At 43.5% G+C, this 27,083-nt stretch overlaps 1 pseudogene; it reads right to left on the reverse strand.

Moving 5' to 3' along the window:
• Window positions 1–4,765: 4,765 nt before the first annotated feature.
• Window positions 4,766–26,490, reverse strand: LOC145537733 (MYND-type zinc finger-containing chromatin reader ZMYND8-like; annotated as a pseudogene).
• Window positions 26,491–27,083: the final 593 nt, after the last annotated feature.

The raw sequence follows: 27,083 nt of genomic DNA on the forward strand, positions 1-27,083 counted from the left end.
AAGAAAAAAATTAAACAAATAAACTAACTCTACACCTAAAGCAACTAGAGAAGGAAGAAAGGAAGAACCCCCAGGGTTAGTAGAAGGAAAGAAATCTTAAAAATTAGGGCAGAAATAAATGCAAAAGAAACAAAAGAGACCATAGCAAAAATCAACAAAACTAAAAGCTGGTTTTTCAAGAAGATAAACAAAATTGACAAGCCATTAGCCAGACTCATCAAGAAACAAAGGGAGAAGAATCAGATCAACAAAATTAGAAATGAAAATGGAGAGATCACAACAGACTCCACAGAAATACAAAGGATCATAAGAGACTACTACCAACAGCTATATGCCAACAAAATGGACAACTTGCAAGAAATGGACAAATTCTTAGAAAAGTATAACTTTCCAAAACTGAACCAGGAAGAAATAGAAGATCTTAACAGACCCATCACAAGCACGGAAATCGAAACTGTAATCAGAAATCTTCCAGCAAACAAAAGCCCAGGACCAGATGGCTTCACAGCGGAATTCTACCAAAAATTTAGACAAGAGCTAACACCTATCCTACTCAATCTCTTCCAGAAAATTGCAGATGATAAACTTCCAAACTCATTCTATGAGGCCACCATCACCCTAATTCCAAAACCATACAAAGATGCCACAAAAAAAGAAAACTACAGGCCAATATCACTGATGAACATAGATACAGAAATCCTTAATAAAATTCTAGCAAACAGAATCCAACATCATATTAAAAAGATCTTACATCATGACCAAGTAGGCTGTATCCCAGGGATGCAAGGTTTCTTTAACATCCACAAATCAATCAATGTAATACACCACATTAACAAATTGAAAGACAAAAAGCATATGATTATCTCAATAGATGCAGAAAAAGCCTTTGACAAAATTCCACATCCATTTATAATAAAAACCCTCCAGAAAGCAGGAAGAGAAGGAACACACCTCAACATAATAAAAGCTATATACACCAAACCCACAGCAAACATTATCCTCAATGGTGAAAAATTGAAAGCATTTCCCCTAAAGTCAGAAACAAGGCAAGGATGCCCACTTTCACCACTACTATTCAACATAGTTTTGGCCACAGCAATCAGAGCGGAAAAAGAAATAAAAGGAATACAGATAGGAAACGAAGTAAAACTCTCACTGATTGCAGATGACATGATCCTCTACATAGAAAACCCTAAAGATTCTACCAGAAAATTACTAGAGCTAATGAATGAACATAGTAAAGTTGCAGGATATAAAATTAACACAGAGAAATCCCTTGCATTCCTATACTCCAATAATGAGAAAACAGAAAGAGAAATTAAGGAAACAATACCATTCACCATTTCAAAAAAAAGAATAAAATACTTAGGACTATATCTACCTAAAGAAACAAAAGACATATATAGAACACTATACAACACTGATGAAAGAAATCAAAGAGGACACAAACAGATGGAGAAATATACCATATTCACAGATTGGAAGAATTAATATACTGAAAATGAGTATACTACCCAAAGCAATCTATAGATTCAATGCAAACCCTATCAAGCTACCAATGGTATTTTTCACAGAACTAGAACAAATCATTTCATAAATTGTATGGATATATAAGAAACCTCGAATAGCCAAAGCAATCTTGAGAAAGAAGAATAGAACTGGAGGAATCAAGCTGCCTGACTTCAGGCTCTACTACAAAGTCACAGTCATCAAGACAGTATGGTACTGGCAGAAAGACAGAAATATAGATCAATGGAACAAAACAGAAAGCCCAGAGATAAACCCACGCACCTATGGACACCTTATCTTTGACAAAGGAGGCAAGAATATACAATGGAGAAAAGACAACCTCTTTAACAAGTGGTGCTGGGAAAACTGGTCAACCACTTGTAAAAGAATGAAACTAGAACACTTCCTAACACCATACACAGAAATAAACTCAAAATGGATTAAAGATCTAAACGTAAGACAGGAAACTATAAAACTACTAGAGGAAAACATAGGCACAACACTCTCCGATATAAATCACAGCAGGATCCTCCATGATCCACCTCCAAGAATATTGGAGATAAAAGCAAAAAATAAACAAATGGGACCCAATTAAAATGAAAAGCTTTTGCACAACAAAGGAAACTATAAGCAAGGTGAAAAGACAGCCTTCAGAATGGGAGAAAATCATAGCAATTGAGGCAACAGACAAAGAATTAATCTCAAAAATATGCAAGCACCTCCTGCAGCTGAATTCCAGAAAAATAACAACCCAATCAAAAAATGGGCCAAAGAACTAAACAGATATTTCACCAAAGGAGACATACAGATGGCTAACAAATGCATGAAAAGATGCTCAACATCACTCATTATTAGAGAAATGCAAATCAAAACCACAATGAGGTGTCATTTCACACCAGTCAGAATGGCTGCTATCCAAAAGTCCACAAACAATAAATGTTGGAGATAGTATGGAGAAATGGGAACCCTCTTACACTGTTGGTGGGAATGCAAACTAGTACAGCCACTATGGAGAACAATGTGGAGATTCTTTAAAAAACTGGGAATAGAACTGCCATATGATCCAGCAATCCCACTGCTGGCCATACACACCGAGGAAACCAGAATTGAAAGAGACACGTGTACCTCAGTGTTCATCGCAGCACTGTTTACAATAGCCAGGGCATGGAAGCAACCTAGATGTCCATCAGCAGACGAATGGATAAGGAAGCTGTGGTACATATACACAATGGAATATTACTCAGCCATTAAAAAAACACATTTGAATTGGTTCTATTGAGATGGATGAAACTGGAGCCCATTATACAGAGTGAAGGAAGCCAGAAAGAAAAAAACAAATGCAGTATACTAATGCATATGTATGGAATTTGAAAGATGGTAACGATAACCCTATATGCGAGACAGAATAAGAGACACAGATGCATAGAACAGTCTTACGGACTCTGAGGGAGAAGGTGAGGGTAGGACGTTCTGGGAGAATAGCATGGAAACATGTATAATATCATATGTGAAACAGAACACCATTCCATGTTCGATGCATGAGACAAATGCTCAGGGCTGGGGCAATGGGACAACCCAGAGGAATGGGATGGGGAAGGAGGTGGGAGGGGGGTCCAGGAAGGGGAACACATGTAAACCCATGGCTGATTCATGTCAATGTATGGTAAAAACTACTACAATATTGTAAAGTAATTAGCCCCCAACTAAAATAAATTTATTTAAAAAATAAAATAAAATAAAAAAGGTGAAGATTCTGAAAAAAATAGCAGGTGAGGAGAACCCATAAGAACATACCTCGTGAATCCACTGGTTTAGTCACAAAGAAACACCCTCATCAGACAAGATATTTAAGTTTAATACAAATGTTATGCAAAAAAATGTGAAAAAAATACTTCCGTATGTGAAAAGCAATTATGCTTCACAAATAAGGCTAGGTTTTTGTATCTTTTGACAACTGCAATTGACAAATGTTCTTTCTTGTTTTCTTCTAGTACTCTCTTTTTTATTTATTTTCTATTATGAGTAACTAGCTGGAAACTGTACAGTTCGCATACCCTTATCAATAATGAAAAGAAAGAAAACAAGACTAAAATGTACAACAGAATGTACTGGAATGATATTGTACAATTAATTTTTATCCTATACATACATCACCTTTTTGCTTTGTTCAATTCTTCTTGAACATGCATACAAAATGGTATTACAGCATACGGAGTGTAACGGCAGAGTGGTGTCCTGCTTCCCCTCAAACTGCCTTCGTTTCATACTGACATAAAAACTTAAAATTCCATCCTATAAATATTACATACATGCTTCATCTCAGGCTCAAATGTCCTCCGCGTGTGTCTTGCCTTTGACTTTTCACTTCTATGAGGCATGGCCATCTCTTACCAAGAAGGTTTGAGTGTCTTTAAAGGAACCACAAAGCAAAGAAAATCTCTGTTTCGGAGCTTCGGACTTGAATGGTTTCTACGGTCTTCTCTTCTGCAACCTGAGGTGAGCAGGGTTGTTTCTAGTTAATCATCTGTAAACAAAGCTATGGATTGTTTCTTTTTTTCTTTTGTCCCTTTTATTGGAGTAGAGTCATCCTGGAAATCACATCAGATTAATGAGCACATCTATGTGCCCTTCTGGTCCAGAGAGCTTCCCGTTTAAAACATGGTAACATAGTACTTGAAAGGGGCCAGTGGGTGCATGTGACGTGTCCATAGCAGCACTAAATTCTGTGCTGCAAATGCTTGATCCCAATGTGCTGTGTACAGACGTACAAATGGAAACAGCTCACAGGGTGTCACAGAGGAGGAGTTGTGCACCGTAAAGCAACCCCTGTGCCCTCTCTGTACCCCTGTGACAGACTGGCTGGGTGACCATCCTTTCTCCAGAATCCAAACATTCCTTTTGTTGTTGGATGTGTCTTTTCTTTTGTTTTGTTTTTCTCTTTCTCTTTATCTCTCTCTCTTTTTTTTTTAATAAGTTAAAGTTAGGACAAGTGCGAAAAGGGGAAGTTACCCTAGGCTTGATGACAGTCACAAATTGTATATTATTTACATCTAAAGCAAAGATTTCATGTGGATGGAAGAGTCCTCAGTCAAGGGTAATGCAAGACGAAATAATGTGCCCTGCCCTCCATGCCAGTTGTAGAGGCCAAGTCAGAGGGTGGCAGTCCTCCGTCTCATGTTTCTTTGCCGTTTCTGATTTCCCAGGTGTCTGGGTTGTTTCCCTCCATGGAGTGGGTGGCTTGTGTCCTAGCATGTCCCTAGGTACAGAACGTGTCCAGGTGGGACTCTTTCAGGAAGAGGCTCTTTGAACTGGTACCAGTGTTCTGCTCATAGTGGGCGGAGCCTCGCTTCTCCTCACTGCTGCTCCAGGAAGTGGAATTACTGCTCTGGGAATGGTCTGGGAGGGGGAAAGCCAAGGGGAAAGGGAGATTAAGCATTCCTGCCCATCCCTGGCCATTCCTGCCCACCCCCTTCTACTTGATCTGCCCCTGCTTCCCCAGGAAGCCACCTTCCCTTCCAACTCTCCAACACACAAGGGAGAAATCCTGCCACCATTTACTGACCTGAATTTTGGGGTCTTGAAGGATTTAACAAGAGCTGGTTGGAAAAGCAGAAGGGCTTCGTGCTCAGAGAAAATAAAGAGGAGTGGGGAAAGGTACTAACATATCGAGAAACAGGTTTCTTATGCAGTAATTGGGACCAGGCACTCTTACTGCATGTGTAGACACAAAGAACTCCAGGCTCTTGTTATATTTAACCTTGGACACCAAGAAAGGCACTGAGATTTGGTGTTCAATCTACTTAATTCTGTTAATGGAGTTTCTTTCATCACTGTATAGACAACTTGAAAGCAGACTTATACCTCAACCAGCCAAAGGAAAAGGAGTGAGGACCAGAATGGTTAAGCCCACCTGGGCTTAATGGTTAACCCCACCTGGCTCCCAGTATGGACAAGCTAATGGATCAACAGAAGGATGAAAGACCCACGGTAAGGGCTAAGGGAGTTTCAAGGACATGTGCACCATAAGGAGCTACATCGTGGATCAGTAAGATGTGAGGACTCTGAAGGAAGAGACAAATGAGGTGTCTGTCCAGTGGGGAGACACCCAGCCTGCAGGCTCAGTGGGATGGCCGACTCTGAGAGACCTGCCAGCACATCACTAAGATCTCATGATATGTTAGATCATTTACCAAGTTCAGACAGATTGGGACAAAACTTTTTTTTTTTTTAATTCTTGAGGTGGGATGATAATATTTGAACACAAGAAGTCGACTGTCAAACTTAGAGACCGAATCAGAGTGGGGGAGCAATGGACCAGATCATCACCTAGAGAGGAAAGTACTCTTATTAACGCCTAGTGATAGGCAGGATGTGTGTGGTTCTGAGCACTGGTTCTGAAAGAGAAGCAGCAAAGGCAGTGATAAGGATCTCCCAAGTCACATATTCACTCAGGAGAGAACACATGCTCATCACTTGCATCTATGGCCCAAAGGGAGCGCTACTGTGGTGGACAGAGCTGGGGTCCAGGGTGGAGCTCTCTTAGGGTTCTTGAATCCAAATCCACCCCTTCTTAAACATTCTTCTCTACTCCTGACACCTACATTGTTAGTCCTCTGGAAGGTCGGTGATGGAGCTGGTCATCTCGACACGGAAACTGACAACAATGTACTCAAGTCACATCGAATCTCCCCAGCTCTGCTGAAGACAGAGACAGCTAGGCAGCAGGGCTTAGCTTACTTAGCACAGAAGCCACATCCCAGAGCCAGGCCACCTGAGTAAGTGCAGAGCCTGACCTCTCCCGTGGACAGGACAGGGCACGCTGGCTGATTTAGCCAGTCACTGCAGAGGAAATGGGTGTTCATCCAGGACTCATCATGAAAAGAGCAAGGATGAAGCCCCTTCAAGAAGCCAGATAGGGATTCCCTAGCAGTTCAGTGGTTAGGACCTGGTGCTTTCAGTACCAAGGGTGCAGGTTCAATCCCTACTTGGGGAACTAAGATCTCATGAGCTGCTTAGCATGGTCAAAAAATAAATAAATAAAATAAAAACAGGAGAGAGAGACAGAGACAGAGGCCAGACCATCCATCCTCGCCCTCTCATTTCCTACTGCTGCTTCCAATGGCCATCAGGAGCACAGCGAGGAAGAAACCAGGCAAAGCCAAGACCCATCACTCAGGAAAAGGCATGCTCACAAAGAAAACACACACACACACTCACTCAAGAGACGAGCACACTGCCTGCTGGGAGAAGATCCCGGTTGGCTGCCATGAAGTTGGTTCATACTTCCACTTCTGTGCTGGGTAGTTTGGGTGAGGCTGGCGCTCTGTGATGTTTGGGGGCAGAGGCAGGTGATTTGTCACACCTGTTGCTAACTGAAGAGACAGCAAGGCAACCTCAGAGACTGGCGGAGGGCTAGAGTATGGAAGAGAGCCCGAGCCCATACAACCCCACCAGCTCTCTACCCTGCTGTCCAACAGGCTACTGATCTTAGCACTGGAGAACTGCTGGGTCAGTGTTGCCATTTTCCAACTTGAGGCATTCATAGAAGACAAATGTATATTAAACCACGAACTAAGATCTCTGGATGCTGCATGAGATTACAGGTGGAAATAAGGCATACCATGACGTAAAAGCCACAAATTCCCAGAAGTTTGAAAGCAAATTTCCTTCAGAACCACTCTGCCAAGAGCTTAGTTCCTCCAGGGAAACTGGAGGCGCTGGCTCCACCACACTTAGGTGGCAAGGCTCCATCGAAGGAACCTAGATTATTTAGGGTAAATATAATAATGAATCTACTGCCAAGGCTGATGTCAGATCAGGAAAGAGTATTATGGAGGTGCATGGAATGAGAAGAGTTGAGGAAGGAGCCACAGGTGAGATTTCAGTGGACCACATCTCAGCCATGATGGTAGGACACAGACACATACTTATTTGAAATGGAAGAGCCCAAAATGTGTGACATGAAAAGTGTCTCAAGAAAACAACTGTCATGGTGAAGAATTTGGCAGGGAAATGGTTGAAGATATGAGAGCGGTGAGCGGGGAGAAAAACACCCAGGGAAAATTAAGGATATATAGAGATGGAAATGTAATCACAGTGCACTAGTTGACTGTGAGACCAACAGCACGACCATAATGATGGACACACAGATGGTCATCTAGCAACGTTTATGACTCAGCCAACAGCCAGAACTGAGACGGACCAACTGCAGTTATAGAATAGAATGCACAAGTTCTCTCCACCTTGGTGATTGGAAATCAGAGCAGAAAGATGGAAAAGTCTGAAAATGACAGTGGAGGAGAGGTGAGGGAGGAAATGTGCACCAAGAGAGGGGTCCAGAGACAGTTTCCTCCAGCTGGGAGAACAAGGACTAAGGAATAAGTGTTTTATTGGAGCAAGGAAGCCCATAGAGCACGTCAAACAGTGACAGAGTGGTCTGGGAGAGAGGGGAGAAGAGAGGTGGTAAGTGACCCCGATTCTCATCTTCTCAAGTGAGAAGTCAACACGCAATGTATAGATAAAGTCAAGAAACAGAAATATGAGGAAACAAGTTATCTATAAATAAGTACAGGGTGCAAAAAATAGCCATGAAGACTGGGACGAGGAATTGTTTTTCCCTGTATGATTTTATTTTCTCTGACTACACACATCACGTCGTATCAGGGATGGTACAGGGGATTCATTCCACGACCGACCATGGACACCAGATTCCATGGAAACTTAATCTCACGGTCAGCCCTCCATATCCATATCCACAGATTCAAGAAGCTACAGATTGTGTAGAACTGTATTCATTACAGGAAAATAAATCCACTCAGACTTGGACCTGCACAGGCCAAACCCATGTTGTTCAAGGGTCAACATGATATGCATGCATCACTTTAAAATCTTAAGATGAGGAGACAAGTGGACAGGAGAGTCATATGGACACCCCAAGGAAGTTCCTATCTCCTATTTAACCTTTCTTTCTCTCAACTAGACCCTCATGTTAACCAGCCTGATTCCAGAAGTTGATAAAGAGCACAGGAACCTCCATGTTTGTAATGCTCAGATTTCCTCCAGCTTCCACCTACACTGTCAGCAAGCAGTGAGCACAAACAGAAGTCGTGAGGCATATGAGGAATGAGAAAATGAGCTGGTCTGTCTACTTTGACATAAGCCTTCAGCCAGATGGCTGTGGAGTGCAAACAGGGGAAATGAACAGGCGTGTGCTCACAGTTCTGATGAGTCCTCCAGTAACCTCCAGCTCAGCTCACACTCTAGAACAATCCTAAAACACTCCCTAATAAATGTTGACAATTTGGGCTCCTTCCCTCCCTCCCCTCTAGTCATCAGGCTCCCTGAGATGTTCTTCTCCCCACTCTAGCCTCTGCACCAACTCACCAGCGTCTCTAGACCCTTACCTCCTCTCTCCACCCTCCCTTTCTATCCTCTCACACACTAGGGTGCTTCAGGTAGGGGGGCAACCAATGATGGTCCACAGGCCAAATCCAGCCCAATGCCTGCTTTCCCAAGTGCAAGTTCACTGCAGCATAGGAACATCTCTTTATGTGCCATTTGTGGCTGCTTTCATGTGACAACAGCAGTTCCGATAAAGACTGGTGGTCCAACAACCCCTGGGCCAAGAAACACCTCATCCACCTCACAACTGGGAGATGCTGTATATCCCAACAACGTTTGTACATGCAAGCCTCCTTGTCACACCAGATTCCGTACCCCACAGCATCACCAATCCTCATCTTCCCATGTGGATGACACCACTTTGCTGCTCCAAATCCCCAACAGGGCTTCCTGCCTGCAGCAGTGTTTTCCCAACTTGAACCCTTCCCCCGGCCAACCACCTCAATGGCTTTGACACAACCAAAGTCCCCCTACTTATGGTTCAGCTGGTGTTTCTAAACTCACATTCCACTTAAGTCAAACAGAAACTCTTCTATCAACACCAAAAGCAGGAAATCATAATACCTGCCATACACAGATGGCAACTCTACAAATCAACATAATGAAAACACAACTGTAGCAGAAAACTCGAGGTGAGTGCTGTGCTGCTGTTGAAGTCTCAAGTCTGCTCTCCCATTGTTAAAAAGAGAAGCTAGAAGAAGGGATGAGGAAGACACTCAGCTCCAAACACAATGTGTCTTGCAGATGCAGTCACAAGACCCTAGTGAGAGTGAGAAGGGAATTGACAGGCAGTTCAGCCATACTTCCATGCCTATACATGTTCGTATTCCCCGTATAATCAGCTCATGCCACTCTCCCATCTTGTCTCCTGGACCTAAACCCCGCTTCCAGTGCCACTGGGAAACCTCCAGCCACCCTAACAAGATACATCATTTCTTACTCTAAGTACTCAATATACAGAAACTAACTAATAAAGAAAATTTGGTTTTCAGCTGAAGAGAATAATCTGGGAGAGAGAAAGACCCTGGAGCTGAAGGACCCTGAAAGAAGCAGAACTGTTCTCACTGAGGATGAACCATTTTAGAATGCCCTAAAACTTATTTGAGAGGGTGCAGAGGAAAGCCTAAAAAACACAGCTCAAAATCCATAGGAGAGAACTAGAAAAGTTAGTGCCAGATAATCTACCCAAAACAGCCTGCCAGCTTATTCCTTAAGAGGAAAAATTTCTACAGAAAGATCACTTCCGTAGAAATGCTTTTCTCCTCTGAAGGCCTTTACAGAATGTGGGTGCTGGGACCTCAGGTACAGGTTCACACAGTTTAATTTACTATGGTCATTTCTGAGGGCAGAAGAACTGTCCAAACCAAATGTATCTTCTACCTCACCCAAATTCAACAACAGAAACTCTCTCTGTCTTTGATTCAGAACTGAAAAATCAAACAAAATACAGCAAGAAAAAAAAAAAACCCACACTCACACAAATAAGGTAACTTCTCGACTTGGAGAAAGGCCTCAAAGCTGCTTGCCCAGCCATCCCTCACATCTACTGACCAGCCCAGAGTTCCCTCAAAGATCACTAAGGAACCACAGTTTGGAAAACACTTCCCTGAACCCTTCAGGCTCCCCTGGAGGAGATGGCTCCCCTCTGCCCCTGTGGAACATGAGAGTACATACAACCCTCAGGGGGCCACGTACCAGAGTCTAGCTTGGATCATAAGAGAAACGAGAGGGTATTTCCCTGGACCCAGAGAGGTCAAGGATCTAGAAACACAGAAAGAGACAGATGGAGCCAAGGCACTGTGTTAAACAGGGCCTCCCCCTTGCCCCGCCCCAGGGAAGCCCAGGTATCCATGGGGGTGCTCATCATGGCCCCAACAACACCTTCACGCCCTCTGCCTGACATGCTCAGGGAGGGAAGGCCAGGCCATTCAGTGTGGCCTAAGCCCTGTGCCCTTTTCTGCTCCATCTCCCTGGACACAGAACTAGGGAGGCCCCTTACTCAACGCTAGAGCCTCAGCTTCAAAAACACTGTTTGTCAACTCCCCGCTCTCTGACCTATTCCACTTTCTGGATTTCTACCCTATCCCCAAAGGATGTACAGCCATCCCCTAGGACCCAAGGTGGAATGGTTCCAGGACCTCCCAAGGATACTAAAATCCAAGGACGTGCAAGTTCCTTATATAAAATGGCCTAGAAGGATGAATAAAACTATGCCTTTGTATCCAACGGTTTCACATTTACGTATTCAACCAAACACAGATGGAATTTTGGTTGGTTGCATGTAGACGTGAGAACTCCATGGATAGAGAAGGCTGCCTATATATTAAATTGTATTATATCACTTCACTTTTATTCCACAATAACCTCTTCCTAGCCAATGATATCAATGAAGTCAAGGAGGTCTGACTTCTGGGATGAATTGATGTTTTTCCCTGATACACATGAATTAAAATCATAATGACTACAAATGTAAAAAATGACCAGTGTGTCCTCTAAAATAATGTCTGCATGCAATTCATATGGCACCCCTGGGAAAATAAGAAATTTGATGTCTATGTCCAATATGACAGTCACCAGCCACCCATGGCTATTGTATCTACATTAATTATCATTAAATTAATTTAATTAAATTAACCTGAAATCCAGGTTTTGGTCACACTAGCCCCATTTCAAGTGCGCATAGTTCAAGTGCCACATGAGGCTGGTCGGAGGTTCTCACAATGGGCAGAGGGGATGTAGAACATTCCCATCATCACAGAAGGTTCTACTAGACAACACTTGCCCTCAACACACACCTGGGGAGAAGAAGCCCTGCAGAGACTCTGTCACCTCTACATGCAGCCTGAAGACAGACAACTTCCCACATCACGGGAATCATCATGGCATTGGGAGGGGGCTCCTCTGAGATTCTGCTTGGCTCTAGGTGTGTGCGATGGATACTCACCAAGCCACTGTCCTTGCATTTCTCAGCTGTCATCCCCTTTGCTTTCAAGGCGCTGGTTTCCAGGGGGGGGGGGTGCCTGAGTTTCGAGGCAGTGCCCTGGGATAACTTATTTAGTGTTTCCGTGTTCACCTCGGGGTCTACTTCCTGCTGAGGGGTGGTAGTTGAGTGCAGAAGGGGACAGAAGTCACATATACGCCGAGCATAGTAGTTCCCAGGACTGCAGGGAACCCTGCTCTGTGCAAGCCACCATGTGTTAAGACATGCCAACCAGCTCCACCCAGGTTACACTGTGGGCCCTGAATAGCTGGATCAAAGCCTTCCCAGACACAGGAATTCCAGACTGTGTGTGAAGACATGTTCATTTTTAAGAGTGAGAGAGAAGAGTGAAAAGGTTGGCTGAAAGCTCAACATTCAGAAAACTAAGATCACGGCAACTGATCCCATCACTTCATAGGAAATGGATGGGGAAACAGTGTCAGACTTTTTTTTTGTGGAGCTCCAAAATCACTGAAGATGCTGATTGCCGCCATGAAATTAAAAGACACTTATTCCTTGGAAGGAAACTTATGATGAACCTAGATGGCATATTAAAAAGCAGAGACATAACTTTACCTACAAAAGTCCATCTAGTCAAGGCTATTGTTTTTCCAGTAGTCATGAATGAATGGGAGAGTTGGACTGTGAAGAAACCTGAGCCCCGAAGAATTGATGCTATAGAACGGTGGTGTTGGAGAAGACTCTTGAGAGACCCTTGGACTGCAAGGAGATCCAACCAGTCCATCCTAAAGATCCGCCCTGTGTGTTCACTGAATGTACTGATGTTGTAGCTGAAACTCCAATTCTTTGGCCACCTGATATGAACGATTGACTCACCAGAAAAGACCCTAATGCTGGAATAATTGGGAGCAGGAGCACAAGGGGACAACAGGAGGTGAGGTGGCTGGATGTCCAGCGGAGTTTGGGTAAACTCCGGGAGTTGCTGAATGACAGAGAGGCCTGGCATGCTGTGGTTCTAGGGGTAGCAAAGAGTCAGACATGACAGAGTGACTGAACTGAACTGAACTGATTAAAGTTTTATTAAATCATTCTGGAGATATAAGCATGTTCGTGAAGCAAACAGTATGACTCTTCCAATTTCATAATTTCCTAATTTAGACGAGTGTACACCCCCATGCACTTGCTATCACCTTGTTACAGCATAGTTGAGAGATTTTCACAGACCACATGGACCACAAATCCTAAAACGTTTATTCTCGAGACCTTCATAAAAAAAGCTTATGAATCCCTGCCTAGAGCTTCTCAAACTTGGGTCATTTATCTACCACCCTTGAAAAATCTAGCAATCCACTGACACATTTACTTGTCACATTATTTATGTTATTTGTATTTAAATATATTCTTTGAAGTGGAGACTTCTACTTCTAAATACAGAAATCTAGTATTGGCCATAAATGAGCACTAAGTATAAAATATTACTAATACATATTGTTAATCAAGTCTTACTAGGTGGTGTCTCCAGCTAGAGTTTCCTGGCCTGGGATCTGCTTCCCGTGCTTTGGAAAGAGATTTAAAAGACAGATTAGTTCCAAAGCATTGATTGATTTGCAGATGTTAAAAAAACCTTGCATTCCTGGGATAAAGCCCACTTGGTCATGATGTATGATCTTTTTAATATGACGTTGGATTCTGTTTGCTAGAATTTTATTAAGGATTTTTGCATCTATTTTCATCAGTGATATTGGCCTCTAGTTTTCCTTTTTTGTGACATCTTTGTCTGGTTTTGGAATTAGGGTGATGGTGGCCTCATAGAATGAGTTTGGAAGTTTACCATCTTCTGCAATTTTCTGGAAGAGTTTGAGTAGGATGGGTGTTAGCTCTTGTCTAAATTTTTGGTAGAATTCCGCTGTGAAGCCATCTGGTCCTGGGCTTTTGTTTGCTGGAAGATTTCTGATTACAGTTTCGATTTCCATGCTTGTGATGAGTCTGTTAAGATCTTCTATTTCTTCCTGGTTCAGTTTTGGAAAGTTATACTTTTCTAAGAATTTGTCCATTTCTTGCAAGTTGTCCATTTTGTTGGCATATAGCTGTTGGTAGTAGTCTCTTATGATGCTTTGTATTTCTGTGGACTCTGTTGTGATCTCTCCATTTTCATTTCTAATTTTGTTGATCTGATTCTTCTTCCTTTGTTTCTTGATGAGTCTGGCTAATGGCTTATCAATTTTGTTTATCTTCTCGAAAAACCAGCTTTTAGTTTTGTTGATTTTTGCTATGGTCTCTTTTGTTTCTTTTGCATTTATTTCTGCCCTAATTTTTAAGATTTCTTTCCTTCTACTGACCCTGGGGTTTTTCATTTCTTCCTTCTCTAGTTGCTTTAGGTGTAGAGTTAGTTGATTTATTTGATTTTTTTCTTTCTTGTTTCTTGAGGTACGCCTGTATTGCTATGAACCTTCCCCTTAGCATTGCTTTTACAGTGTCCCATAGGTTTTGGGTTGTTGTGTTTTCATTTTCATTCGTTTCTATGCATAATTTTATTTCTTTTTTGATTTCTTCTGTGATTTGTTGGTTATTCAGAAGCGTGTTGTTTAGCCTCCATATGTTGGAACTTTTAATAGTTTTTTTTTTCCTGTAATTGAGGTCTAATCTTACTGCATTGTGGTCAGAGAAGATGGCTGGGATGATTTCAATTTTTTTGAATTTACCAAGGCTAGATTTATGGCCCAGGATGTGATCTATCCTGGAGAAAGTTCCATGTGCACTTGAGAAAAAGGTAAAATTGATTGTTTTGGGGTGGAAACTCCTGTAAATATAAATTAAATCTAATTTGTCTATTGTAATCATCCAAAGCAGTACTTTGTCCTTCATGTAAGAACTAATGATTGTTATAGCCTTGAGTCCAAGATGGGCTCCATGGTGGGGGCTGGCTTGTACATTGTACATTGTGCATTGTAGAAAGGGGTAGAAGATGCATTTGATTTGTATGTGTGTGTGTGTGTGTGTGTGTGTGTGTGTGAGAGAGAGTGTGTCTGCTTAGTCAGTCATGTCAGACGCTTTGCAACCCCATGAAATGTAGCCTGCCAGGCTCCTCTGTCTGTGGCCTTTTCCAGGCAAGAATACTGGAGTGTGTTGCCAATGTTGCCATTTCCTCCTTCAAGGGATCTTCTCGACCCAGGGAACGAACCCAGGTCTCCTGCATTGCAGGCAGTTTCTTTACCATCTTAGCTACCAGGGATGCCCACATTGCTTTGGGCAGAGACAAATGTTGCTCCCAGCAGAGAACCACAGCAAACCACATGGAGCTAAAGTCATCTGGGCTGTCATTACAAGCTCCATTCACACAAGTGAATGCCGCCAAGTAAACTGGAGGTTGGAGACAATGGTGCCTGGAGACTTGGCTATGTGTCTGCCTGCTACTCTAGTGTATGTAGGAGTCACTTGTGGTGAGTGAGTGTGGCAAGTGCCCTGTGATCCAGGAGGAGCCAAGGGCCCGTCCACCACAGTTGGGGCCAGGGGACAATCCTAAGTCCCACCTGACCGGGTGCAAGACTTCATGTGCTCAGGCAAGTGGGCCTTCTGACAGGGGTAGTCAGAGTAGCTGGTATTCCGCAGTAGTAGAAGACGGCCTTCTTCTTGCAGTTGGTACACGACAGCTTCCTCTTGGTCCTCGGCCACTGCCTGCTGCTTCTCCAGCTCCAGTTGCTTCTTCACCTCAGCAATGAGCTGGTCCTGCTCCTGTTCTAGGCTCTGCCGCATCTCTGCCTTGGTCAGCTCTGCCAGAGGAGGGGAGGGGAGAGGATACCGACCTCATCGCCCATCCCAAGCCATGGGCTCATTCACACCAGGTCCGAAGGTGAATCCTAACAGGTTTGAATCCTTGGGTCAGGGATGCCCTGGTCATATGAGCCCGTTCAGAGACTCACCGGCTTCCCTGAGCTCCAATGTCTTCATCTGTAGAATGGGCATCCACCATGCTGACCATGAATGTCATCACGATCATGAACGTTAGGTCCTGAGGACACTGAAAATGGGGCCCTGCGGTGATTCTGCAGGAAGTACTCACAAAAAACCTCTGAAAAATGTCCACTCAATTCACTTTGAAATTTATCATTTGTATAAGCTTTTTTCTCTATCAAATACAGACTACCTATGATCTGTAGGCACTGTTGTAAAGACTTTATATATATGAACTCTTTTAATCCTTACTCCAACCTTAAGGAGGTGTATACTCCTATAATACCCATTTCACAGATGAGGAAACTGAGGCACACAGCTAAGATGAGCAGAGCTGGAGCTACAACTTGGATATATTTCCTTTTTGATGTGTTTAGTGGCAGCAGATCTAATCTTCCAGACAGGGTATCAGGACTGATCACTGGGCTGCAGGACAATTATCCAACTGCTCAGGCTACTGAGACTTCTTGCAATTTTACAACAGGTCAGAGCTCACAAGCAGGAGAAGCTACCACAGCTGTTGTGATGAATTTGTTGCTGATGTTGGTATTTGGAATAGAGGAAAACGGGTTTCTGCCAGCTCCTGCTTCATACCTGGTTTCTCCAGGTTAGAAGTCCTAGGATTCTGTATTCTCCCTAAGAGTGGTAAGGCGGCCTGGCCTACTTTTGACTCAGTGCACATTTGGGCCTAACTCTAGACATGCCAAGAAGTTCCTATCCAGAACCTTTGTCAGTGGAGGCCAGGTGAGCAGCATTTACCCAAGTTGTATTTCATGCCTGAGATCTCCTGTTGGTGCAGCCACTGGAGATTTTTCCCCCCCATACAGTTATATATTTATTCCTTGTTCAAATTCTCCATTATTGTTTTTTTATTTTTAAAATATAAATTTATTTATTTTATTTGGAGGCTAATTTTTTGCAATATTGTAGTGGTTTTGCCATACATAGATGTGAATCTGCCACAGTGTACATGTGTTCCCCATCCTGAACCCTCCCCACACCTCACTTCCCATCCCATCCCTCTGGGTCATCCCAGTGCACCAGCCCCGAGCACCCTGTCTCATGCATCAAAAATGGACTGGCGATTAATTTTGCATGCGATAATATACATGTTTCAATTCCATTCTCCCAAATCATCCCACACTTGTCCTGTCCCAAAGAGTCTAAAATACTGTTCTATACCTTTGTGTCTCTTTCCCTGTCTGTCTCGCATTTAGGGTTATAATTACCATCTTTCTGAAATATATATACATATATATGCATTAGTATGCTGTATTTGTGTTTTTATTCTTGGCTTACTTTACTCTGTATAATAGGCTCCAGATTCATCCACCTCATTAGACCTGATTTAAATGTATTCTTTTTAATGGCTGAGTAATATTCCATTGTGTATTTGTACCATGGATTTCCTATCCATTCGTCTGCTCATGGACATCTAGGTTGCTTCCATATCCTGGCTACTATCAACAGGGCTGCAATGAACACTGGGGTATATGTGTCTCTTTCAATTCTGGTTTCCCCTTGGTATCTCAATCCTCAGCCTGCAGATATGTATGGAGACAGAAAGACTTATAAAGTACAATGGGGTGTTTGCTGTCAACAGGGCTCGGAAGCTCCAGCTATCATGATACGGTTAATGTCATCTGCTGTGTCAAAGAGTGGGAAGCCTCGTCTCTGCTGGCCTCCCCCAGATGGTTGTCAGTGGATTAATTCAAATTCAGGAGAAATTCTGCTTAAACAAACAAAAAAACAAATACAAGTGGTCCATCTTTTCTAAGAGATGCTCCAGTAAAAGCCATTTAAAGTGAAAAAGACCAGATTTTCAAAATAAATAGGACAGTGAGTGACCTACCTATGAACAAGTTCCATTCCTAGAGCACGTTCATAAGTCCAATTTCTTTGTAGAAGTCCAACAAAGTTAGCCTAAGCAACCAACTAACACAATCAACTAGATAGTACAATACCAGGAACATCACTGCTGCTTTTATGCTTGCTTATGGACATCCTGGGCTTGAAATAAAGATACTGTAATAGTGCGCTCTGTACAGTAAAGCACACAAATCACAACGACTTGTAGAGGATGTGTGCGGGTGACAATGTACGCCAGGGAGGTGAACTAACTTACAGCATTAAACATGCAAACATTCACGTCTTTCAAAATTCCCAACTTGAAGGTTCACATATAAGAGACTTCAGTTCCATTCAGCCCCTCAGTCATGACCAACGCTCTGTGACTCCATGAACTGCAGCATGCCAGGCCTCCCTGTCCATCACCAACTCCCGAAGTCCACCCAAACCCATGTCCGTTGAGTCAGTGATGCCATCCAACCATCTCATCCTCTGTCGTCCCCTTCTCCTCCTGCCTTCAATCCTTCCCAGCACCAGGGTCTTTGCAAATGAGTCAGCTCTTTGCATCCAGTGGCCAAAGTATTGGACTTTCAGCTTCAGCATCAGCCCTTCCAATGTACACCCAGGACTGATCTTCTTTAGGATGGACTGGTCGGATCTCCTGCAGTCCAAGGGCCTCTTAAGTGTCTTCTCCAACACTACAGCTCAAAAGCTTAAATTCTTCTATTCTCAGCCCTCTTGATATCCCAATTCTCACATCCATACATGTCCACTGGAGAAACCATAGCCTTGACTAGACTGACCTCTGCTGACAAAGTGATGTCTCTGCTTTTTCATATACTGTCAAGCTTGGTCATAACTTTCCTTTAAGGAGTAAGCATCTTTAAATTTCATGGCTGTAGTCAGCATCTGCAGTGATTTTGGAGCCCAGAAAATTTGAGTCAGCCACTGTTTCCACTCTTTCCCCATCCATTTGCCGTGAAGTGATGCGACCGGATGCCATGATCTTAGTTTTCTGAATGTTGAGCTTTAAGCCACCTTACACGGAAATACATACACACATATGAATTAGAAAAAAGATCTTATGGTTAACAATACCTCTGAGAAAGGGTGGAGAATGAAATATGAATTCAATCAAGACAATAGATTTTTGTGTGTCTAGCTATCCATTTCACTTCATTCTAAGAAGACATGTATGCACTGTCTGTAAAATGAGAAAAGAAAAAAGAAAAGTAAAACAGCAAGCTGCAAATTAATTTTTAAAAATAATGCCACATGGAACGTGTCAGGCCTCTAGGATACAGTGGCCAGGCAACCAAGGGGAACTAAACAAATAAAACAAGGACTATTTTTCTCCTGTCCATGTGGCAAAAAAAGAGCTGGTACCATGGAGTGCAGAGTAGGGAGGCTCGGTATATTTCACAGCCTGTCTGTTCTGATATCTCGTCCTCTTGGAAGACTGAGGCTGCTGCTGCTGGCTTTGCTGCTGCTTCTGCTGGTGCTGCATCTTCTGCATGTGCCTCTTTTGGGAGGACGTTTGAAACTTACTTGATGAGGTCCGCACAACCTGTTGCATGACCAGGGCAGTCTCCTTCGGTAAAAATGGCCTCTGCTTTTTCACCGGGTTTCTCGTGCTGCTGGTGGCGGTGGTGGTGGTGGCTGGACCGTAACCGTGCAGATGGTGCTGTTGGTGGCCGTCACCCCAGCCATGGGAGTTTTGGAAGATGAGTGGGTGAGGACCAGCATTTCGGGGGGAGACCGGCTGCCCGCTGTTGTGGATGATGAAGCTTCACCTACGACGGAAGCAAACACATGAAAAAACAAAACAGAAAGTAGACGGGACTCAGGCTGACCTGCAGGGTCTCCAGGCCAGTGAGTTCTAGGTGACCATCCCAGGCTGCCATGCCAAGGGCCTCCGCGTGAATGGGCACATTCTTGCTTTATATGCTTAGGCCACTTCTTCAGTGTGTGCTAGCTTCAAATATCAGGCTCCTTGGGTTACTCAAATGTGGGCTTGCTCATATTTGAGAAACTTGTCAAGGCCTCTGAGGGACTGAGGCCAACATGACCCAGCCCTTGGCCTGGAGTTGCCCACCTGCTAGTCGATGGCCCGCTGGCTGAACAGAATGGCTGCAAGTACCTTGTTTTACAAAGTTAGAGTTCAGTAAGCACTTTGAGAAAGATTTAGCCAAAGTCCCTCTGGTCATTAACAGGAATCCTTTGCTTGGACAGGAAACCTACAGAGCATGTACCCCAAGGAACCAGACAGCCTCCCAGTGGCCAAAGAACTGAATACCAATGAATCACCCAGAACGAAGAATATTCCCTTTCATCTCTTCTAATTCCTTCGCGAAAAGTCTCAGTGTGGTCCTGGCAGTCTTGACACCTATCACTCAAGGGAACTCCACACCAAGGACAGAACCATCCCCAGCACAATGGTATTTATGGAGAATTTAAAAGCCTTGCTTTCATTTTGACTGCAGTTCTCCATTTTGCATCTTTTATGCACAGCACAAAATACTGTTTTCCCTACTGTGTGGTAGTTAAGTTTAAGTTCAAAATTGAATTCATTTTTTTAAACAGCTGCTGCTTCAGATAAGAAAATATGCTAAGGCAATAAGTGAACAAGCAGGTTTTGGGAATGACAAAAATAATGACTACGAGTGACTGAGTTTGAAAAATGCTGCCTTTTGGAGTGCATCTACTGGGAGAAAATGAGCTATGAGAGTGGAGGGCAGGATTTCAACAGACAGCAGGGAAAATTTGGAAGAGAACAGTTTTAGCCAAGACATGCCCAGGAATAGGCAGAATTTTGGTGGGTGAGGTCAGGCAGTGAGAAGGGCTGGCCCGGTGGGGGGGACCACATGAGTATTCATCTGTAAGGGGAAGGGGTCCGTTATGACTGCAGGGGCCCCAGGCACCAGAGAGATGAACATGCATCCCTAGAGAGGATTCCCTAGGGTTCACACACAAAAAACATGGATGCAAGTCAGCATCCTTGATCTGAGACAATGTGCCTGGACATCAAACTGGGTTCAATAAGGACTGAAAGTGAGGTCCCTCAGTCGTGTCCAACTCTTTTGCAACCTCATGGACTGTAGCCCTCCAGGCTCCTCTGTCCATGGGATTTCCCAGGCCAGAATACTGGAGTGGGTTGCTATTTCCTTCCCCAGGGGATCTAACCAACCCAGGGAAAGAAACCTGGGCCTCCAGGATTACATGCAGATTCTTTATTATCTGAGCCACCAGGGAAGCCCTTAATGACAACACCCTTTTTGAGGGGCTCAGCATGCTTCCACTGCATGACTCCATGCCTGTCATTTTTAGATTTCTGTCACCCAGAAAAGACGTGAGTTCTTGATTATTCTAGGGGACATTTTCAGTTAACTGTCATTCTAGGAAAACCAAGAAGTGTGAAAGGAAAAGAGTGCTGACAGGCTGACTTTTCCACCCGAGGGGGGAGCGGGGGTCTTGGTGGTTACACAACTGACTGTCTCTCTTGCTCCTCCGGGGAAGAATTCAGCCAAAGTCCTGGGCCAGAACACAGGGTGGGGCTGGGAGAAGAGCTCTACCTAGAGTGAGGTTGCCCCCATCCTTTCCCAGGACAACCTTTCAAATATCGGTCACAGCCTCTACCCCTTCCCCTTGCAGGGGCAGAAGTGGCTTTGAGATTGTCCCTTGTAAAAGGCAGAGATCCCACATTCAAGGCACCTAACTTGCAAAAGCAAAAGCAACTTTAGGGCCTCTCTTTTCTGCCATGTGATTAAAAAATATACTGTCCTTGTGGATTAGCTAGTCTGATACCTCCTTGGGCAAAGGGCAACCACAAAAAGGTCCTTTCTCTCTCTCATCTTGCAAAAGCAAACAACTGGCTTTGAGCAGAGTGGTAACTGCTCTGAAAGAGTCCCATTCGAGCTCTTTTCTAAATTAAAAAACAAACAAACAAACAACAACAAAGCAGGAGTATGCAATCTGAAAACTTTCCAGGCTTGACAAACTTCTGGGGAGTTTTCATTTATACACGAAAACGTTTTAATTTCTAAACGATATGCAAGGTTTACTGAGGTGGTGGGGAGGGAGAGGAAAGGCCATGGAAAATTCCATTTGTCCTAAAACTTTTGGAGTATATACTCACCTGCTGTCTCAAAAAGAAGTGAATTTCTTAAAGGTCAACACTCCAAAGGCAACCCCACCCAACTAGCCTACTTATATCAGACCTAGGTTGCAGTCTTGTACATTAAAAAAGGACTTTTTAAGAGAAGGCTGGAAACGACTGATATGACACCTGTACGTGGAGTCAAGGTCCTGAAGCGAGCTCCCTTAGCCTCTGCTCTGGGATCTCTAGCTAGAAAAGCCATCTTTCGATCTGAGGATTCAGTTTCTCTGTATAAGCTGCACTCCTAACTGAAGATCACTTGGAGGTCACCAAGCACTCTTCAAAACACCAGTCACTTAATAAACATGCAAGTGAAAGCACACCTTTGAAAAGATGCTCAACTGCAGAGTCTGACATGAAGCCAATTCTTCAAGACCGAAATCATCCTCAGGTGGCTCTGGATTTCAACTTCTGTGAAGTTCCTCTAACTGACTTATTGTTTCAGAATCATCCTTTGCATAAAATTCCCATCACGTTCAGAGGATCCTAGAGAAACTTCCTTCCGACACCAGTGAGAGGAACACCTCAGCTTCATTTTATCACCTGGAGTGCTTTCTATTCGGGGGCCGGGGGGGTACATGCACTCTTTTAAAGCACTCATATGTTTTTTCCCTTTTCACTTCAACTGCAGGAAGCTCAGGGCCAAAAAGGAAGAGTGACTTTGCTAATTCTGAAGGCTGACATAGTTATTTCTGTATACAAACTTTCCCTACATCTCTCCCTATTTCATGTTCATTTTTCTCGCTCTCTTGATTTCCATTTTATCAGTATATCTGAAATCCTTTCTGGAAGCAGTGAAAAAACCCACAACTAAACAAACAATCTACTTCAGAAAGAAAGGAATAGTATAAATGTATCACTCTTAGGAACACTGCCATCTGGTACCCAACAATTCCACAAACTTTATTGAAAAAATGCTACTCCCATTGCTTTCTGCAGCATCAGAAGTGGTCCCTCAAACCCCAATCCACACAGAATTGGATGTTTCAGATGCCACTCATAATTTTAAGGGATGAGGTGGTGATCCAGCCTTCATGAGTGACTCAACTGCTCTCTCTCTTCCTGCCCCATATCACTGAGAGATATTCCATCCTCTTTCAATGAATTCCAGGAACTGAGGTTCAGGAAGCTCAGTTCATTGTGAACTGTTCAGGAACAGTTCACAATGATACAAACACAGAGGATAAAAGCTCAAAACCCATCCCCCCTCCTTCTTTAAGCAGTGAGACTAAGAAAACCCCAGGGGACACAGAACTGAGAAGATGGGTCCTGTCAGAAGCTGCCCCTTGTCTGTTTTGTCACTAAGTCGTGTCCAGCTCTTTTGTCATTCCATGGACTATCTAGACCACAACACTCCTCTGTCCATGGAATTCTCCAGGGAAGACTACTGGAGTAGGTTTTCATTTCCTTCCCCTGGGGATCTTCCCAATCCAAGGATCAAATTTGCGTCTCTTGCATTGGCAGGCAGATTCTTTACCACTGAGCTACATAACTAAACCTGGCTATCCGTGTATGTAACTCACAAAGTACAAGAGGTTTTATGGCTACAATCTCCAATTTCTTCTTAGGCCACGTTTCTCCTGGGCCCTTAATTAATTCTTATCTTTCTTGGGCATATCAACACCCAGTTGACAAGCCAGTTGAGAAATTCACTGACTGCTTCACCGATGGGCTAAATATCTTTTAAATCATTCCTATGATCCACTGGTATGGACCTAAAAGAAGCAGAAGATATTAAGAAGAGGCGGCAAGGATACACAGAAGAACTGTATAAAAAAGATCTTCACGACCCAGATAATCACGATGGTGTGATCGCTCACCTAGAGCCAGACATCCTGGAATGTTAAGTCAAGTGGGCCTTAGAAAGCATCACTAGAAACAAAGCTAGTGGAGGTGATAGAATTCCAGTTGAGCTATTTCAAATCCTCAAAGGTGATGCTGTGAAAGTACTGCATTCAATATGCCAGAAAATTTGGAAAACTCAGCAGTGGCCACAGGACTGGAAAAGGTCAGTTTTCGTTCCAATCCCAAAGAAAGGCAATGCCAAAGAATGATCAAATTACTGCACAATTGCACTCATCTCACTCGCTAGTAAAGTAATGCTCAAAATTCTCCAAGCCAGGCTTCAGCTATACGTGAACCGTGAACTTTCAGATGTTCAAGCTGGTTTTAGAAAAGGCAGAGGAACCAGAGATCAAATTGCCAATATCACCTGGATCATTGAAAAAGCAAGAGAGTTCCAGAAAAACATCTATTTCTTCTTTATTGACTATGCCAAAGCCATTGACTGTGTGGATCACAATAAACTGTGGAAAATTCTGAAAGAGATGGGAATACCAGACCATCTGACCTGTCTCTTGAGAAATCTGTATGCAGGTCAGGAAGCAACAGTTAGAACTGGATGTGGAACAACAGACTGGTTCCAAATAGGAAAAGGAGTACGTCAAGGCTGTATATTGTCCCCCTGCTTATTTAACTTCTCTGCAGAGTACATCATGAGAAACGCTGGGCTGGAAGAAACACAAGCTGGAATCAAGATTGCCGGGAGAAATAACAATAACCTCAGATATGCAGATGACACCACCCTTAAGGCAGAAAGTGAAGAAAAACTAAATAGCCTCTTGATGAAGGTGAAAGAGGAGAGTGAAAAAGTTGGCTTAAAGCTCAACGTTCAGAAAACTAAGATCATGGCATCTGGTCTCATCACTTCATGGGAAATAGATGGGGAAAGAGTGTCAGACTTTATTTTTGGGGGCTCCAAAATCACTCCTGATGGTGATTGCAGCCATGAAATTAAAAGACGCTTACTCCTTGGAAGGAAGGTTATTGCCAACCTAGATAGCATATTTAAAAACAGAGACATTACTTTGCCTACAAAAGTCCGTCTAGTCAAGGCTATGGTTTTTCCAGTGGTCATGTATGGATGTGAGAGTTGAACCGTGAAGAAAGCTGAGTGCCGCAGAATTGATGCTTTTGAACTGTGGTGTTGGAGAAGGCTCTTGAGATTCTCGTGGACTGCAAGGAGATACAATCTATCCATCCTCAAAGAGATCAACCCTGGGTGTTCATTGGAAGGTCTGATTTTGAAGCTGAAACTCCAATACTTTGGCCACCTCATGTGAAGGGTTGACTCATTGGAAAAGACCCTAATGCTGGGTAGGATTAGGGGCAGAAGGAGAAGGGGACGACAGAGGATGAGACGGTTGGATGGCATTACCGACTCGATGCACATTTGTTTGGGTAGACTCCGGAAGTTGGTGATGGACAGAGAGTCCTGGTGTACTGCAATTCATGGGGTCATAAAGAGTCAGACTCGAATGAGCGACTGAACTGAACTGAACTGATGTTCCACTGCAGGCTTTGCCAACATGCCTGGGGTGTGGCAAGTTTGAAAGAAGCCACTGCTGGTTCAGTCCCTAACAGCAGTAAAGGGAGAACTGCGAAGACTCAGGCAACAGTTCACAACTAGGTGAGATTTAGCTTTGTCAACACACTTTTGAAGTCCTCCACTGGGTAGATGCTACTGACATCCAGTTGGTAAAGGCCAGGGATACTGCTAAACATCCTTCAATAAACAGGACAAAGAACTGTCCAGCATAAAATGTCAATAGTGCCAAGATTGAGAGGCCTGGGGCCCATGTCAGCTAAATGCAAATATGGCAGAAAATGGGCTCAGGTACGCATCATATAATGCTCCTTGGATTTCTATGGACCTAAAGAAGAACTCAGCAGTCTGGTGTCGCTCACCCAGAAAGCCTTATACTCTAGTAAGAAAATGTATTTTGAGATGCCTGGGCAGTGTGAGGGGAGGTAAGGGAGAATAAACTTATCAAGGTGTTTGACCTGAATGCTTTTATCAATTTCAGACCTGTCTAATGTCTCAGCATCGATAACCACTTGAGACATGTAAGTGAACATATTGGAAAGGAAACTGCTTAGGTTCAAAATAACCTGACTTCTGGAAGCAACTATTACTTTCTAAGAGACTTCTTCTCCTGTGCTCAAAATCAACCACATTGGGTATCAAGAAGGTTAAAGGTAGGCAGGCCCAGCTCAAGTCCTTGTCCTGATCAGTAACTAGCTAGATGACTTGGAGCTAACCAAAGCTTTGTTGTGCACACTTCATGATGTCTGAGGGTGACATGACATGTCATAGTATAAATGGCAATGTGACATTCAAAAACCAAATCAAGAAAGCAGAAACTGATACAGTAACTTACCCTCCTGCTTGTGAGATGTTTCTTTGGGTACCTTCCTAGGTTTTCAACCCTCCAGCGCAAATCTATGACAAATGCACTCTCTGAATCAGAATCCCGGCCCAAATGCACTCTTGGGGAGTCAGTCTCACCTTTTCCCTTCAGCTTATCCTTTGTGGGATGAGGAAAGGGTTTTGCATTGTCTGAAAAGTCCTTCTCAAGCTGATGCCTCATCTTCTCCTTGACTGATCTTGAGTCCACTTTCTCACTGGCTGGTGACGTGCTTTCAGCTCCTCTTCCATCTCTACTGGATTCGACAATTTGGGCTTTTTTTTTGACAACAGATGGCTCTTTTCCCATCTGAAACAACTCTGTGTCTTCAGCATCTTCAGCTCATTCTTGGACCTCTGTTCCTCATCACTGATAGGGTCACTTCCGCTACTATCTGACTTCTCAGTATCCTTGGAATTGCTGGGCTCGACAGTCATATAAACATCTTCTGAGATTTCATTTATGCCCACATTAAAAAAAAAAGAAAGAAAGAAAACTGGATGTAGCATATTCACAGAAAAAGGAGCAGGGCCAGAAATCCACAAATATTTAACATGCTCAATTCTGAAATTAAAAAAAAAAAAAATCACATTGCTTCACACTGGCCTGGTGGCGTTAGCAGTAGACTTAAGTTGCAGGTGAATAGAGGTGACAAATCGAACTTGCCTGGAGAGTGTTTCAGTTACTGACATTCAAAAATGACATCGGACCAAACCACGTGAATTTCTAATTTATACAGAGCTCAATCTTGGCAGCATAGGTAACTACTGGGAAACATAGAATGGGAGGCATGGAAGGGAACACTACACAGGATTTGTTAAAACTGATCAATTTTCAGTTCAGTAGAGTTCAGTCGCTCAGTCTTGTCTGACTCTTTGCGACCACATGAATGGCAGCATGCAAGGCCTCCCTGTCCACCACCATCTCCCGGAGTCCACCCAAACTCATCTCCATTGAGTCAGTGATGCCATCCAACCATCTCATTCTCTGTTGTCCCCTTCTCCTCCTGCCCTCAATCTTTCCCAGCAGC

This window comes from Giraffa tippelskirchi, chromosome Y (genome assembly GCF_054371585.1).
Source record: "Giraffa tippelskirchi isolate mGirTip1 chromosome Y, T2T-mGirTip1v1.2.pri, whole genome shotgun sequence".
NCBI lineage: Eukaryota > Metazoa > Chordata > Mammalia > Artiodactyla > Giraffidae > Giraffa > Giraffa tippelskirchi.